The sequence below is a fragment of the Panthera tigris genome, chromosome C1 (assembly GCF_018350195.1).
Source record: "Panthera tigris isolate Pti1 chromosome C1, P.tigris_Pti1_mat1.1, whole genome shotgun sequence".
Taxonomy (NCBI): Eukaryota; Metazoa; Chordata; class Mammalia; order Carnivora; family Felidae; genus Panthera; species Panthera tigris.
In genome coordinates, this window is record NC_056667.1 from 97,868,761 (window position 1) to 97,883,916 (window position 15,156).

Consider the following 15,156-nt stretch of genomic DNA (forward strand, 5'->3'; position numbering starts at 1 on the left):
TCTGAAGTGACCGTCCGCTCCCAGGAGGCCTGCAGCTTCCAAGGGCGGTTGGCCAGCTACGGGGACTCACCCCGCAGCGCGTCCGGCTCCAAACGGAGCAGAGGAAACACCATGTCCTCAATGACTTATCCTTGACTGACACCATTTTTTTCCCCCCTCAGCGGGGCTCTTCTTGTTATGTGGTTCCTGCAATATCCTCTCCTCCCACACATTTTTTCCCCCCTGTCAAAAAAGTTTCTATTTTCTTCCTTGAAATCTTTTTCCTGGTCTTTTTTTTTTTTTTTTTTTTTTTTTTAATCTCGCTTTCCAGCCTTCCTTTAATGAGGTCAAAGACTACAGACAGACCTATAGATTTTGGCTTCATCTGAGGACATGGAATTCAAACATCCAGGGTTGTTTTTTTGTTGTTGTTGTTGTTTTTTTGGTGGGGGGTGGTAAATGTTGAATAAGCTGCAGCACAGGAATGGAGGAGAGAAAGCGCTATCTCTCGAGGGTTGACCATGCACCAGTGATCGTGCTAGCTGCTTTTACAGACCTACCGCATGGGCTCCTCACGGCATCTCTGCAGAGCAGACGGATCCAGACTGTTACCCCTTTTCACAGGTGGAGAAACCGAGGCTTAAAGAGATCAAGAGGCCGCCCACACTTACACAGCTGCTAAGGGACAAGGTCAGAATTCAAACCCAGTTACTCCCAAAGCCAGCGCCCGGGGTCCTGTCTACTGTACCGTGCTGCATTCTAGACCCTGACACTTCTTGGTTAGAAAGCTTCAACTTTCCCTCTTTAACTGAGAAGGAAGCGGAGGCCCCAGGGCCTTGGGGACTTGCCGTGGTGGGTCCGACTGGCTTCATCCTTTCCTTCACCAACAGGAACTTCGTGTTTTTCCTGTCACGGGTATTGACGTGTCCCTGAGGGTTTCTCAGCCTCCTGATGACCCCGGCGTGGCATACCCGAAGCCTCAGTTTCCTCCTCTGCAAAATGGAGGCAATAATGGTATCTACCTCATAGGAATCGATGAGAAACATTTGGCCCAGCATATGACTCATAATAAACATTTAATTATTATTTCCTGTGAGTATTGTGGCTGCTGCTGCATTATCATCATTATGATTGGTGCTCAAGATGAAAGTCAATAACAGTATGCCCCATTCGTGTATTTAACAAATAGCCCCTGAGTGCCTAACTGTGCCAAACACTCTTCTGTGAGCCAGGGACACGGTAGTGAGGCCTCCATCATCCTGGAGCTTCCATCCCGGTCATGGGGGAGAACCAACACATAAAACACAGGGCAATTTCTGGCAGTGAAAAGCACTGAAAGAACCAAAACAAGAAATGAGACTTAGTAACTGGGGCTTGAGGTGGGGAGGGCTGCTTTGACATGGGGGTCAGGAAGAACACTTCAAGAAATACGTCGGAGCCAAGCCCTGAATGATGAGAAGGGGCCAGTCAAGCAAAGACAAAGGTAAGGAAGGCATTCCAGGCAGAGGGAAGAGTCACTGCAAGGTCCAGAAATGGGAATGAGCTCAGCACATCAACCATGCTTGTCCGTTTCCAGAAACGTTCCTACACGGGGTAAGAAGAAGTGGTATTTATAGCAGTTACAAGTACAGACAGATGCTGGAGCCCTTGCTGCCTTGTTTTATATCCAGACTGTGACCTTGGGAAAGTCACCCAACCTCGCTACATCCCAATTTCCCGGTTTTCAAATTGGGGAAAACAATAGCGAGTATGAAATTAGTTCGACGTGAAGACACTTTTCACAGTTCTTGTCACATAATAAGCAGTCAATGAGGGAAGCTTCTTGACATGATGATTATGAATCCTTCATTAAAATATACACTGCCCTCAAACAGTTCTTGGAAATAGTAAGCCAACAGGTGTTAGCTGTTGGTGGTGGTGCCCGGCACCTGCTGGGGTTTCACCGTGTATCCAGAATGAGTAGGTCACTCTGGTACCCTTCTACCTAGATCAAGTATAGAAGAAACACTTGGCATATCATTTTACCATTTCATTTTAAAATGCACCAATATAATCTCCATGGTCAGGCTGACTTCTGTTTTATCAACACGTGTTTACCAACATACCCATTCCGTACTGAATGGAAACTATGCTTTAAAAAAAAATAGAAGAAAGGAAAAACAGAATCACAAAAATCAGGGCGTTTATTGGAAACCGATCACTTATTTGCCAAGTGATTTAACTACTGTTTCCTCAGCAGTGACTTACACAGTGTAGTACAAAATTCCTCTATTTTCTTCATCATTTCCTGAGGACATTCATTCCCCTCAGGAGGTGAGGTGCTGTGAAAGGGTGAGTTCAGATTCGGCCTCCATGGAACTTGGGTTGATTTCAATGGTTTCCCATCAATGTTTTTCTGGCTTCGATGTTATTACCTATGGGTTCTTGGCCCTGGCGACACCATAATTCATGGCTGACATGGTTTTGTTCCCATGCCATCAGAAAGTGCAAATTCTCCCCCTTCAACCATCAACAACTGGGTTTTATGAGCCCAACCCAAGAGAATTCCTGGTGGGGCCCACCGTAGTACAGGTCTGTTGTAGCAGGAGACCCTGGTGGTGTTTCTCTTCGTGGGGGAACTTCCCCAGGGGTGGAGCCACCAGGCCTGGGCATCAGCGCTTCTTGGACAGCCCCCCCATTCCAACCGTGTGGCCCTTCAGAGAGAAACTGATTTTACAGATTCTCTATTTAGGACATCAAGATAGGTTGCCATGGAAAAATGACATCTTCCAATTAAAAACACAGAGAGGTCACAAGTTTCCCAGAACAACTAGGGCACAGATCCTAAAAGGAAAGAAATGAAACATTTAAAAAAAAAAAAAAAAAAGTCAAACAACCCTCCAGAGCTGCGTCAGCCTGTAACTTTCCAAACCTGAATGAAATGCCTTGTGTGGACACAGCATGCCGAATGGACAGTGTAAGTTCACCCCAGTAGATGTCGATTTGGGCTGGCAAGGGCTCAGCAGGCAGAAGTTCAGGGATGCTCGGGGAATATCGACCTAGGACAATTATCCATGTAGATGAGCCTTCTCAGGACTGGGGCGGTGGGTGGTACATGGAAGGGAAGGGCGAGCAATCAGGAAGCTGTTAGTTGCAGAACGGTCTTAACACTCTCTGCCAATTTCCCTTATTTGTGTACTCTGCATGTATTGTGAACACCCACAACATGAGTTGTACTTATTTCTGTCTCCCCACACTGGACTAGGGGTTGCTCTGGGATAGGCTCGGTGTTGTGTTTATTACCTCCATATTGCTAGTGCCTAACACATTGTTCGGCACATAGAATGTGCACAGTACATCCTGGTTGAGTGAATGACGACGATGATGCTGATAGTGTTATGCCCAGAATTCGTGATCCCCAAAGACCACCAGGGAGCCAAGTCCGATGCAAAAGCAAAAAAAGCCTTTATTCGAGCTAGCTCGAGCTCAATCCCCTACCTGCACCGTCGCAGCGGTGAGATACCAGGGAGAGAGAGCGAGTTTCAAAAGCACAAAGGTTTTATTGGGGTCTAGGGGCAGTTGGTGAGGTAATGGCTGTGGCCTCAGCCGATTGGCTGGGGCAGGGTCGTGGCCTCGGCCGATTGGCTGGGGAAGGGTCGGAGTCCTGTTATGCAGGTCGCCGGTGTGTTTTGATCTCGAAGTTTGAACTGGTGAGCGAGAGGTTACTGAAGGGGAGGAGGCGTGGTCAAGGTGAAGGACACAGAACAAGATGGAGTCGGCCGGCGTAGTCCCTCCCTTTCAATAGCTGCAGTCCACCGAGTGCCCTGGGCATTGGGACATTATTAATCTTCCTTTACAGTAAAGAAACTGCATCTCAAGGAGGTACAGTAACCCACATAAATTCACACTGCTAATAAGTGACAGTGATGGCGACATGACACTTTCTGACTCCAAGGCTGAGGAGTAAGCGAATCCTCATGGGGCTGATTTTCTCTCAGGGGTTGCTGAACTCACATGTGGTTTGAGGGGCCTTTGCCCTGGCTCCTCTCCCCCTTTGCTGACCGCTTGTTGGCACTTTCCAGTCCCCAGTAATTCCTGAACTAGACTAAGCAAGAAAAGGAAAAACTCTGCACTTCAGTCTGGCTGCTTGACCAAGGCTCGTGCGGAAAAAGAGAAGCCCACGTGGTAGGGGGTGAGGATGTGGGAATCCTGGTTCTTCTCCCTCCCCTCTTCTGCCCATGCCTGGTCAGTGCTCCCCAAGTGGGGAGTGTAATCACACTCCCGGGATGCCAGCTGCCACAGAGCGGAAATCAGCTGTGCTCTACGCTCCTTATCACTGGGGAGGTAGGCGTCCTGAGTGTGGACTGGGTTTAGAATGGAATGCCATCTAAAAGTTCTTAACGATGAGCTGAATGGAGTGGGTTCTCATTTACCCATTACCTCCCTGTCACACAAACCCATGGGCACCGTGTGCATAGAGCATTATGTGGATAGCACCCAATGAGGTCTGTGTAAGAATGTTTTTGATGTTACCTTTCAACTTTCAAGTATATTTCGCATAATACATTATCAGCAGGTGTAAAAGGGCTTTTACCCACATAATTTCATTGCACCCTGTGAGGTAGGTACTACTGTTACCCTCCTGTAGAGATAATAGGACTAAGTTTTGAGGGATGAGTCACTTTTGCTCTATCAGCCCTATCCGAAGTATTGTCCACAGACGGCAAGTAGCGACATGAGCTAGAAACTTGTTGGAAATGCAGATGCTAGGGTCCTAAATCCCTGACCTCCTGGATCAAGGTGGTTGGGCCCAGGAATCTGAGTTTCAACAGCTCTCCAGGTGGTTGTTGTACATGATGGAGTTTCAGCAGCACTGCCCCAGGACACAGAATAAGTGATATTCTCTCCCACCCTGAATCAGGCCATGCTGGAGGTACCAGGAAAGGTAGAGAATAAGCCAAAACCTTTAGTACAAATCACAGGGCAACTTCTATCTGTTGAGAGAATGTGAACTAGCCATTTCGCTTCTGTGAAGTTCTGAACTTCCCTTTACTGGGAAGGGGTGAAGATCAAATGCACTATTGTGTATGAAAGTACCTTGCAAGTTGTTAAATACTAAACACTATAAACTTTTGTTCTTTACTATTGGTTTGTAACCATAGTAATTTTATTATTAGTATTATTGTTGTTGTTGTTGTTGTTATATTTTACGCATAGAAAACCCAGGCACTAGTGGGTAAACTGAGATTTAAAATTTGTACTAATTCCCAGTAGGTTTCCGTTACGTAATCCTATTCTGTAAATATAAAATTATTTTCACAGAAAAGAAAACAAAGGCACATTGAGGGAACCCAAGCTGATAAACAATGACAACAACCATCGCGATAATTACTTGCGTAAGGAGAGGTGCCATTCTGTCTACCCGCAGGGATAAACTTGACAGTAGAAAGACGATGGGAGTCAACTCAGTACCTGCATCAGCATCCGGGCTTCCCACTTGTGGGTTATTTGATCTCAGACAAGTCTCTTCACCTCGAAGAGCCTTGTTCTTTCCATGCAAACTTGGAATTATAATAATAACTACATGAGAATAAGACTGATCTGTTGGATGTGAGGCTGAGATAAGAGGAGGTCTGTGAAAATGCTCAGCAAGCTGCAGCTTACCGCTCAAGTGTTAATTGCGCTGGTCCCTATTGTTGTTTACCCCAAGAGAGACTAAATGGCGCTGAAGAGAGAAAACAATGTCTCCTAGAGGAATCTTGGAGGCCTGGTAGGAGGAAGGCTGGGAAAGGAGAAAAACAAGAAAAAAGGAGGGGGGAAAAAAAGGTATTTTTTTTTTTTTAAACTCTCTCGACCCTGGGCAGCAAAGAAAGAGAGCTCTCTTGGTTGGGAGGAGGATGAAAAAGCCCCCAGAGCCCGAGGGGACCACGCAGTCACCCAGGAGCTGATGGTCCTGGTGGCTCAGACCATCAGAAATGGGCCTGCCAGAGACCAAGGGTGTCCAGCTCGGGGCTTGTCACATGCCTGGCTCAACTGTTCAGGACTCACATTCACAATGGCCTCAGATGTAGACTTTGGACGCCACTTCCAAATGAGTTTGCATAGGCACAGAGATACTGACGGACTGAGAGATGTTGGTCATGCAGCCTCACGCGGGTGTCTCATCACCAGGCTGGGCCTCTCTGTGGTGCACTAAGAATTCATTTTTTTATAAATCCTTTGATCACATTGCGGATATCCCATTATATTTTTTTTATAAAAATGTTGATTTGTTAATTATAAAATGTTTACGGTATTCCAGAATCTTTATGAATGTTCAGGCCTGCTTTCACTTTTCACTCTATCAGGAGCCCCTAAGAGATGCCAGTCAAGATCGGCAAATCTAGAAATCCGGCTCCTCTGTGGGACGTAGCTGGAAACTCTGGCATGTGGACATAGATGTATTTGTGTGTTACCTGCGTTGTCCTGTGATAACTGTGTTTGTGCAATACTTTAAAATGTACATAAACAGGGGCGCCTGGGTGGCTCAGTCGGTTAAGCGTCCGACTTCAGCTCAGGTCACCATCTCACGGTCCGTGAGTTCGAGCCCCGCGTCGGGCTCTGGGCTGATGGCTCAGAGCCTGGAGCCTGCTTCCGATTCTGTGTCTCCCTCTCTCTCTGCCCCTCCCCCATTCATGCTCTGTCTCTCTCTGTCCCAAAAATAAATAAAGGTTAAAAAAAAAAATTAAAATGTACATAAACAAAAATAAATAAATAAATAAAATAAATAAATAAATAAATAATAAAATGTACATGAACTTCATGTACATTCTTACTGCTTCACAACCACCTTGTAAGTAAAGCAATTTTATCCTCATCACTCATATTCTCCATCGCAATGTCACACACTACCCCTAATCGAATGGGATAAAGCAACAACCAAATGTACTTCGTTCACGAACCTTCCACCTGCCCTGGGGAGGGACAGCTCAGCTCTGCTCCACTCAGCATGGGCTGTTGTGGCTCCAAGTTTGGGAACTAGAATCACCTGGAGGCTTGCTCACTGGTCCGTATGTCTGGGGCTCTGGCCAAGGATATCCAAACCGAGAGCTGGGACAACAGGAGCTCCTCCATTTCTCTATCTCATGTGGTCAGCTACTGATTGTAGTAGAAGATACGGAACTTCTAAGATAGCTAAGATAGGCCGCTTACGCAAGAGGTGCTCAGCAAATGACAGCTACTTGTTTTTGAATGCACCTCCCCGGAGGAAAGATTCTGTAAAGCTATTGTTACACTTGGCGGAAAGTCAAAGAGAAGACTTTCGGTATGGTCAGATATCTGAGGATCTGAGTGGTATTTGCTTGTAGGGGATGTCACCAAAATAGCTCGCTCATTTTCTGCTTTTGAGTAGGGGCACTCCTCGGGGTTTGATTGCAGAAAATGGAAATAGACATGGACACTGAGCTGGTCACCTCAAATGCCCTATCAAGAACTTCTAACTCCCAAAACACATCTTTGGAGAAACAGGCCCTACGTATACTCACATGCCTGTGCCTGTGTGATTTTTGTTTCTTAATGAGCTTGCTTTCCAACTCTTGCTGGGGTTTTTAACCTCATGGTAGGTCACCCAGCCACGTGACCCAAGATCTAACTGCCCGGAATGAGGTGGCAAAAAGTCAAGTGGCTTGGTAAAGAGCATAAAATGAGAAAACTGCTCTCAGAGGCCTTATCTCCCCTCTGCTTTCAAAGCCGGACACACTTTAATTGGGTTTATGTATCTCAAAGTGCACACAGTTGTGGCAAAGTCTAACAGACAGGGCTATAACGTACAAGTCCACAAAGGATGCTTGTCTCTCTCAGATTTTTAAGCGCCGTGACTAATCAGGAGGAGGGCTGGATGCGTGCAAGTTCTTTTAGGATGCTGACCTATCCTTTTGCGAATGCAGAAAATGCCATTCATTTTCACATAATGAGAAGGGATCCTCTTTGAAGTCTAAACCCTCAACCTTCTGACCATAGTCTATCTGTTGATCTTCAACTGTGCACCAGTGCTGAATTCCTTGTGGATCTGCTGGTAAAAGTGGCTCCAGTATGTTTTCTCTGAGAAAGAAACATTCAAAGGCTTATTTAGGAGTTATGAACTAGGCTGCCTTTCTCCTTCTGAGTTTCCTTTCAAAAACAGGGAGTTTAGGCTCTTGGCTGTTCGACTGACCCCGGAGGCATGGTGACGACGATGGTGACGGTGGTGATGGATAGTTAGCACTTACACAGCACTTACTATGTGCCAGACACAGTTTTGTACATATTCCCTCGGTTCATCTTCGGAATAATACTACGATGTCGGTACTATTTTCCCGGTTTTGCAGGTGAGAAACTTGGAGCCCAGAGTAATTTGCCCAAGGGGGACACAGCTAACAAGCGGGTGGGGTTAAAATTCAAGGCAAAGCAGTTTGGCTACAGAATCCACACTCACCAAGGACAGAAGCATGGCCAACTGTTGCATTTAGGGTGTGGAAGCAAAAAAAAAAAAAAAAAAAAAAAAGTGTTTGCAGAGCTCCCATGGGGCGGTGAGTCATGGGGCACTACCTTCTCTGTGGATGTGTGGGTGCACACGTGACCCAGTTGGCCAATCAGAGTGCTTTATCTAGGGGCTTCACTCACTGATCCAGGGTGGGCTATGTGATCAAGTGGGACCAATCAGAATTCCTAAAAATGTGTGGCTTCTGGGAGGAAAGGTCTCTCTACTGAGATCAAGAGTGCTAGGAGAGGGGCAGCCGGGTGACTCAGTCGGTGAAGTGGGTTAAGTGTCCGACTTTTGATTTCCGCTCAGGTCATGACCTCATGGTTCATGAGTTAGAGCCCCCGCGTTGGGCTTCAGTGCAGAGCCTGCTTGGAATGCTCTCTCTCCTTCTCTCGCTGCACCTCCCCTGCTCATGCTCTCTCTTTCTCTCTCTCTCAAAATAAATAAATAAATAACTTAAATAAAAAAAAGAATTCTAGGAGGAAACCTATAAAGTCTTGAGCTGCCAAAGACTGTCTTATGAGGGACAATCATTCCTGAGACTAAAGTCACCACGGTGAAAACCTGAACTGGGGGTTGGGTGGAGAGAGGTGGAACTCGTAACATTACTTGATTCAGGTGGGTGAGAATGCCAGGCCCCCTCTCCCTTCTACCTCTGATCCCTCACCTTCCAGTCACCTGGGCCAATACATATCCACTTTTGTGAAAGCAGGTTTGAACAGGGTGTCTGTCACTTTGCAATAAAGGACTACCAGGATCTTCACCAAAAACATTTAAGGGAGCATAGTGAACACGGCAGAGCTAGGATGACCAGGCATAACTTAAATGGAAGCAGATTTGTGTCAGTCTGTATTCAGTGACTACAATGTCATAGTGTTTAAAAACAAACAAACCCCAAATTTGCGGAAGAAAAAGTTGAACACCGTTTCTAGGTCAGATCAGACTACAGGTCACTGACCTATTGCATCCACCAACATGGATTGGTTTCTGGAGTTCCCCAGAATTATTTCCAAGTGACTTTTCTGGGAGCAAACAGTGCGATTCTGGGTCTGGCTGCTACTCCTCTGGGTATCCCGTCTAAAGCAAGGAAGTCCTCAAGACCAACCTCAAGGTCAGAGATAGGAGAAGATTGGCACCTTCCTCTCCCTTCCGGATGGGGGTCCAGGGCCTATGATGCTCCGCCCCAAAGTCCCACAGAGTTTTAAGTTCGACTGCTTGTTCAGTTTCTACTTGCAGCTCCTCTGCCCTTTCTAGAATTCAGAATCTTATGGAGAGTGGACTGGGAGATGAATATGAGTGACAGATATTGAATTATTCTCTCAAATGGCCTCCAATACCAAGATCAATTTTTTTTTTTTTTTTTTTTTGCTAGGTAGTGTTCATTATGCCTCTTTCCTTCTGCCCTTGATTTGGATTGTCCCAAGGGACTTCTAGAACCACCACCACCACCCCCCCCCCCCACAAATGGACTTCTTATGGTCAGCTTTATGGTCACTGAACATGCCCAGACTTGCCTGATCTCACGTGTATTGCACATTTAGTTAGGTACAATAAGGTTGAGAGACAGGGATGTAGCATAGAGTGTCTGGAAGATGAAGGTAGAGAGGCCCCTAGAGGGCCCAACAGAGACCGGAAGTGACTTTCCTTACCAAGAGAAGGGGAGATGGAGAATAGAGAGGATAAAAAACAAAATAAGACTCTTCTCCTCCAACAGAAGAGTTCAGTTCTTCCCTGTCCCCCTACTTCTGGCAGCATCAGAACAGATGTCCACTGCCCTCTTGTAACTTTCATAGTGGGTTTGACAGGCAGCAGTTACTGCCTGTTAAAGGATATGTATTTTTTGAAGCTAAAAAGAAAAATTCTCATATAAATATAAAGTAGACGCATGTCAATGACTTTTTAACTCATTAAAAACTAATAAGATTCAGGGCGCCTGGGTGGCTCAGTCGGTTGGGCGTCCGACTTCGGCTCAGGTCATGATCTTGCGGTTCGTGGGTTCAAGCCCCGTGTCAGGCTCTGTGCTGACAGCTCGGAGCCTGGAATTGGCTTTGCATTCTGTGTCTTCCTCTCTCTGCCCCTTCCCCGCTCCTGCTCTGTCTCTCTCTGTCTCTCAAAGATGAATAAACGTTAAACAAAAAATTAAAAACTAATAAGATGCAACAGGAGAATTAATGCAACATTCAAAAAGTGCACACGTATATTGACCATGAAGACTATGAAATGAATTTACAAATAAATTCAGAATTGGTCCATATCTACAGGGCAACCATCAAGTGCATCTCCAGGAGACATAATTTGGGATTCTCTACACAACAATTATTTGCATTACTATCAGTATTCTACAATTTACAGAGCTTTCAAAGAAACTCAAAGACAATGAAAGGTGGGGATAACCTGGAAAAGTGCCCTAGACAGGACAAGCTGTCATCATTTTTGCCCATTTCCAATCTTTCACAATTCTTCCTGCCATGCCCAGTTGGTTGGGGGGCCCTACGAGTCAAGAAGCAAGGAAATCATGATTAAGAGCCGGTTCTGGGCAAGAAGAGCCACTGTGCAAGTCTGACCAAGTGGGAGTTGGAAAGGAATCTCTATGCTTCCCAGATTAAGTGGATAAATGGCTGTCCCAGTGGATAAATGCTGGGAGATCTTCATGGAAGCCAATTTATAAAGGAATTAAGTTTCAGTAGCTATAAGTAAGGTGAATGAATTTTGTAACAGTGAATCACCCAGTAGTTTTTTAAGATGGTAGAAAGGATCAGTTAGATCTGAGGTTTCCACACTGTTTGACAGAGCCTTAGATCTCCATGTAGGGGCCCTGAGGTCATGATTGGGACAAGGAGATGGCCAAAGAAAGATCAGGACCCCTCATTCCTTCTACTAATGCAGCCCACCTTCATCTATTTTATATATTTGAACGATGCATAAGACTTCATTTGAATAAAGGATTTAAAAAATAAGTTGAGAAGGGGCACTCAGTCGGCTGAGCATCCGACTTCCGCTCGGGTCATGATCTCGTGGTTCGTGGATTCGAACCCCGCGTCGGGCTCTGTGCTGACAGCTCGGAGCCTGGAGTCTGCTTTGGATTCTGTGTCTCCCTCTCTCTCTGCCCCTCCCCTGCTTACATTCTGTCTGTCTCTCTCTCTCAAAACTAAATAAAGATTAAAAAAATTTTTGAAAAAAATAAGAACCAGTGAAATTTATGTGAAAATAACTAAAGAGTTGGGCAACAGGTTGATACTTTATAAAATACAGGTTTTGTTTTATTTCAGGAGATTGTATGTTACATTATAATATTTTGTGTTTATATTGAATAATATGAAACAAACAAGAACTGGTTGCTGGATCATCCCTGTCTGCTGGGATGCCAAGGCTCAGGGCTAGGACCTTGTTTGTCATACTTACAATGAAGCTTCTCTAACTCTCCTTACACTCACACTGTTATAAACCAACAAAAAGCAGTTTTTTAATAAGGCTAACACCCAAAGTAAATAACCATCCTCTCCCTCTCTTACAAATTCACAATCAACCTGGGCGCCTGGGTGGCTCAGTCGGTTAAGGGTCCGACTTCGGCTCAGGTCATGATCTCACGGTTTGTGAGTTTGAGCCCCACGTCGGGCTCTGTGCTGAAAGCTCAGAGCCTGGAACCTGCTTCGGATTCTGTGTCTCCCTCTCTCTCTGCCCCTCCTCTGCTTGCTCTCAAAAATAAATAAACATTAAAAATTTTTTTTAAAAAAACAAAATTACAATCAACCACCTTTCCTACTGGCCCTTGTTCATCCTCACCACACCCTACCTGGAAAATTAGGTCCTTGGCATTAATCTCTAAACTTTCACCAGAATAAGTTCTAATCTCAGAGATAATGGAATCCTATTTGCTTTTCTCATGATTTCCCACGTCCCACGCCTCAGTGGGGAAGCCTATTTATAGATAGACAAATTTATAAATCCCACACTAAAGACAAAAACAAAAAACAAGCTTTGCACATCAACAACTTCTTCATCCTGTATCCTTTTTTTTAAGTTGATTTATTTATTTTTGAAAGGGAGAGAAAGAGCATGTATGTGAGCAGGGGAGGGGCAGAAAGAAAGGGAGAGTGAATCCCAAGCCGGCTCTGCACTGTCAGCTCAGAGCCCCATGTGGGGCTCTATCTCACGAACCGTAAGATCATGACACAAGCTGAAATCAAGAGTCGGACGCTTAACCGACTAAGCCACCCAGGTGCTCCTTGACCATAAATATTTTTAAGTTTATTTATTCTGAGAGAGAGAGAGGGGGAGTGAGTGAGCAGGGGCTGACAGAGAGAGAGAGAGAGGGAGGGAGAGAATCCCAAGAAAGCTTCCCATTGTCAGCTCAAAGCCCGACTCAGGGCCTGAACTCCCAAACCGCAAGATCATGACTTGAGCCAAAATCAAGACTGACACTCAACTGACTAAGCCACTCAGGCATCCCTCTTCATTCTGTATCTCGAACCCAGAAATTTACTGTGTCCTCCCCCAAACATCTGGGCCTTTTGGTCCTTATATGTCATACTCCCTCCCACCAGGTGGCCTTGACAGCCTACTCCATCCGGAAAGGGTGGTCTTACAACACCCTTTGTTGAATTAATGCCTATTCATCCTTTAGACCTCAGCTGAACAGTCTTCCCTGACTTTGATTGGGTCAAAACCCCCCTATTATATGCTGTCGTAAAACCAAGTACTTCAACTTAACACATATGACAGTCATAATTTTACTCTTATTTTGAAAACTGTTTGATAATTCTTCCCCTTCCCTGAAATGTAAGTTTGATGAAGGCAGAGAACATATAATTTTACCCACATTTCTATCCCCAGCACTCAACATAGCAGGGGCTCAATACATACTTGCTGAATGAATCCATCAATATGACCATGTTTTCAAAATAAGAATTAGACCTTGCATGGTCTGGTGAGTCCCTTACGTCCTCCAGACCTTCACTCAAAGCAAGTCCTTAGTGAGATCTTCTCCAGTCATCTGAACTGAAGTTTGCATCCTCGCCAGCCCTTAACCCCTGCCGCCCTACTCCACACATGCAGGCACGCGTGCACACACGAACACACACACGCACACACACACACACACACACTCACACACTTCCTAACCTCTTGGTTTAATTTCCTCCTTCGAAATTTATCCATATCTAACAGAGCATAGGATCCATTTATTTATTTCGTTTGTCTCCCCCCAGCCACCAAGATGAAAACTCCACGAAAGCAAAGATTTCTATTTTTACATGTGTGTCTGGCACGTGGTAGGTGCCCAATAAATATTGGCTGAACAAATGAATAACTTCTTTTTTTTTAATGCTTATTCTTTTATTTTGGGAGACAGTGATAGCACGAGCAGGGGAGAGGCAGAGAGAGAGGGAGAAAGAGAATCCCAGGCAGGCTCCATGCTGTCAGGGCAGAGCCTGATGTGGAGCTCGAACTCACAAACCGTGAGATCATGACCTGAGCCGAAATCAAGAGTCAGACGCTTAACCAACTGAGCCACCCAGGCGCCCTACAAATGAATGACTCTTTAAAGTGCTAAGAGGACAGAATATTTAAAATCTGAATTGCGCTGGTAAATCTAGTTGAGGCCACCACAGTGATGTCCCAGGTCTCCCTAATGCCACCTTTGCCCCCCTTCACACTTTTCACGACACAGAAACTGCAGAAATCTTATTTTAAAGTAAGTAGGATGATTACTCTGCTCCTCAAAACTCTCCAGAGACTGTTTATCACACTTGCAACAAAATCCACAGTGCTTACTTACAAGGCCAATGGGACTGGCCCCTGGCTCCCTCTTTGACCCCATTTTCAACCCCTCTCCCCCATCCCTGCTCTGCCCACCCCACCAACCTCCTAGCTGCCCCTTCAGTACCCCACAGTTTTTCCAACCTCACACACACACACACACACAAACACACACACACAATCTCTCCTAGAGATCTGCATCTCTTTGTCTCTGTGTGTCTCATCACTTCCTCTGGAAGCTTTCTTAACACTGTCTAAAATAGGGGTGCCTGGGTGGCTCAGTCAGTCGGGCATCGGGCTCTTGATTTAGGCTCAGGTTGTCATCTCGTGGTTCGTGACATTGAGCCCCGAATCAGGCTCTGCTCTGACATCACAAAGCCTGCTTGGGATTCTCGCTCTCCCTGTCTCTCTGCCCCTCCCTCCCTATCTCTCAAAAATAAATAAACAAACTCAAAAACCCACTGTCTAAAATAGCCACATCCTCCCCCATCATCTGCTGCGATATATTTTCTACAATTGTTAATTATCTGTCCTTCACCACTAGAATGCAAGTTCCATGAGGAAAGGATTTTTTTCTTTACTTATCCAATCCCTAGTACCTAGAGTAATGCCTAGGCACTCAGTAAATCCGTGTTAGTTGAATAAATGGTTGTCTACCCTGTATAGTCTCCATATCCATCAAACTAAACAGTAGAGGGAACAGGAAAATTCAGATTCAGTCTGTTGTATCAGATACATTAGTGAGCCACGCTCTCGACACCGATGTAGCTCCCCACAATTATGGCATGAGTTTGCATGCAGGGAAGCCAGGAGGACTTGGATGGGGAGGCTTTGTGATGCATTCACAGAACATAATGTGGACAGACAGGGCAAAGGAGAGGATGAACAGTGCAGGTAGGAATGAAGGGATGGTCTCCTCAAAGGACTCTAACCTACAGCAA

General features: G+C 45.5%; 1 long non-coding RNA gene across 1 annotated transcript; it reads left to right on the forward strand.

Annotated features, from left to right (window-relative positions):
* Nucleotides 1-305: 305 nt before the first annotated feature.
* LOC122241411 lies at nucleotides 306-1,036 on the forward strand. Its single transcript, XR_006221540.1, has 3 exons — nucleotides 306-392; nucleotides 604-669; nucleotides 870-1,036. It is a non-coding gene; the product is annotated as an uncharacterized LOC122241411 (long non-coding RNA).
* The last annotated feature ends 14,120 nt before the right edge of the window (nucleotides 1,037-15,156 follow it).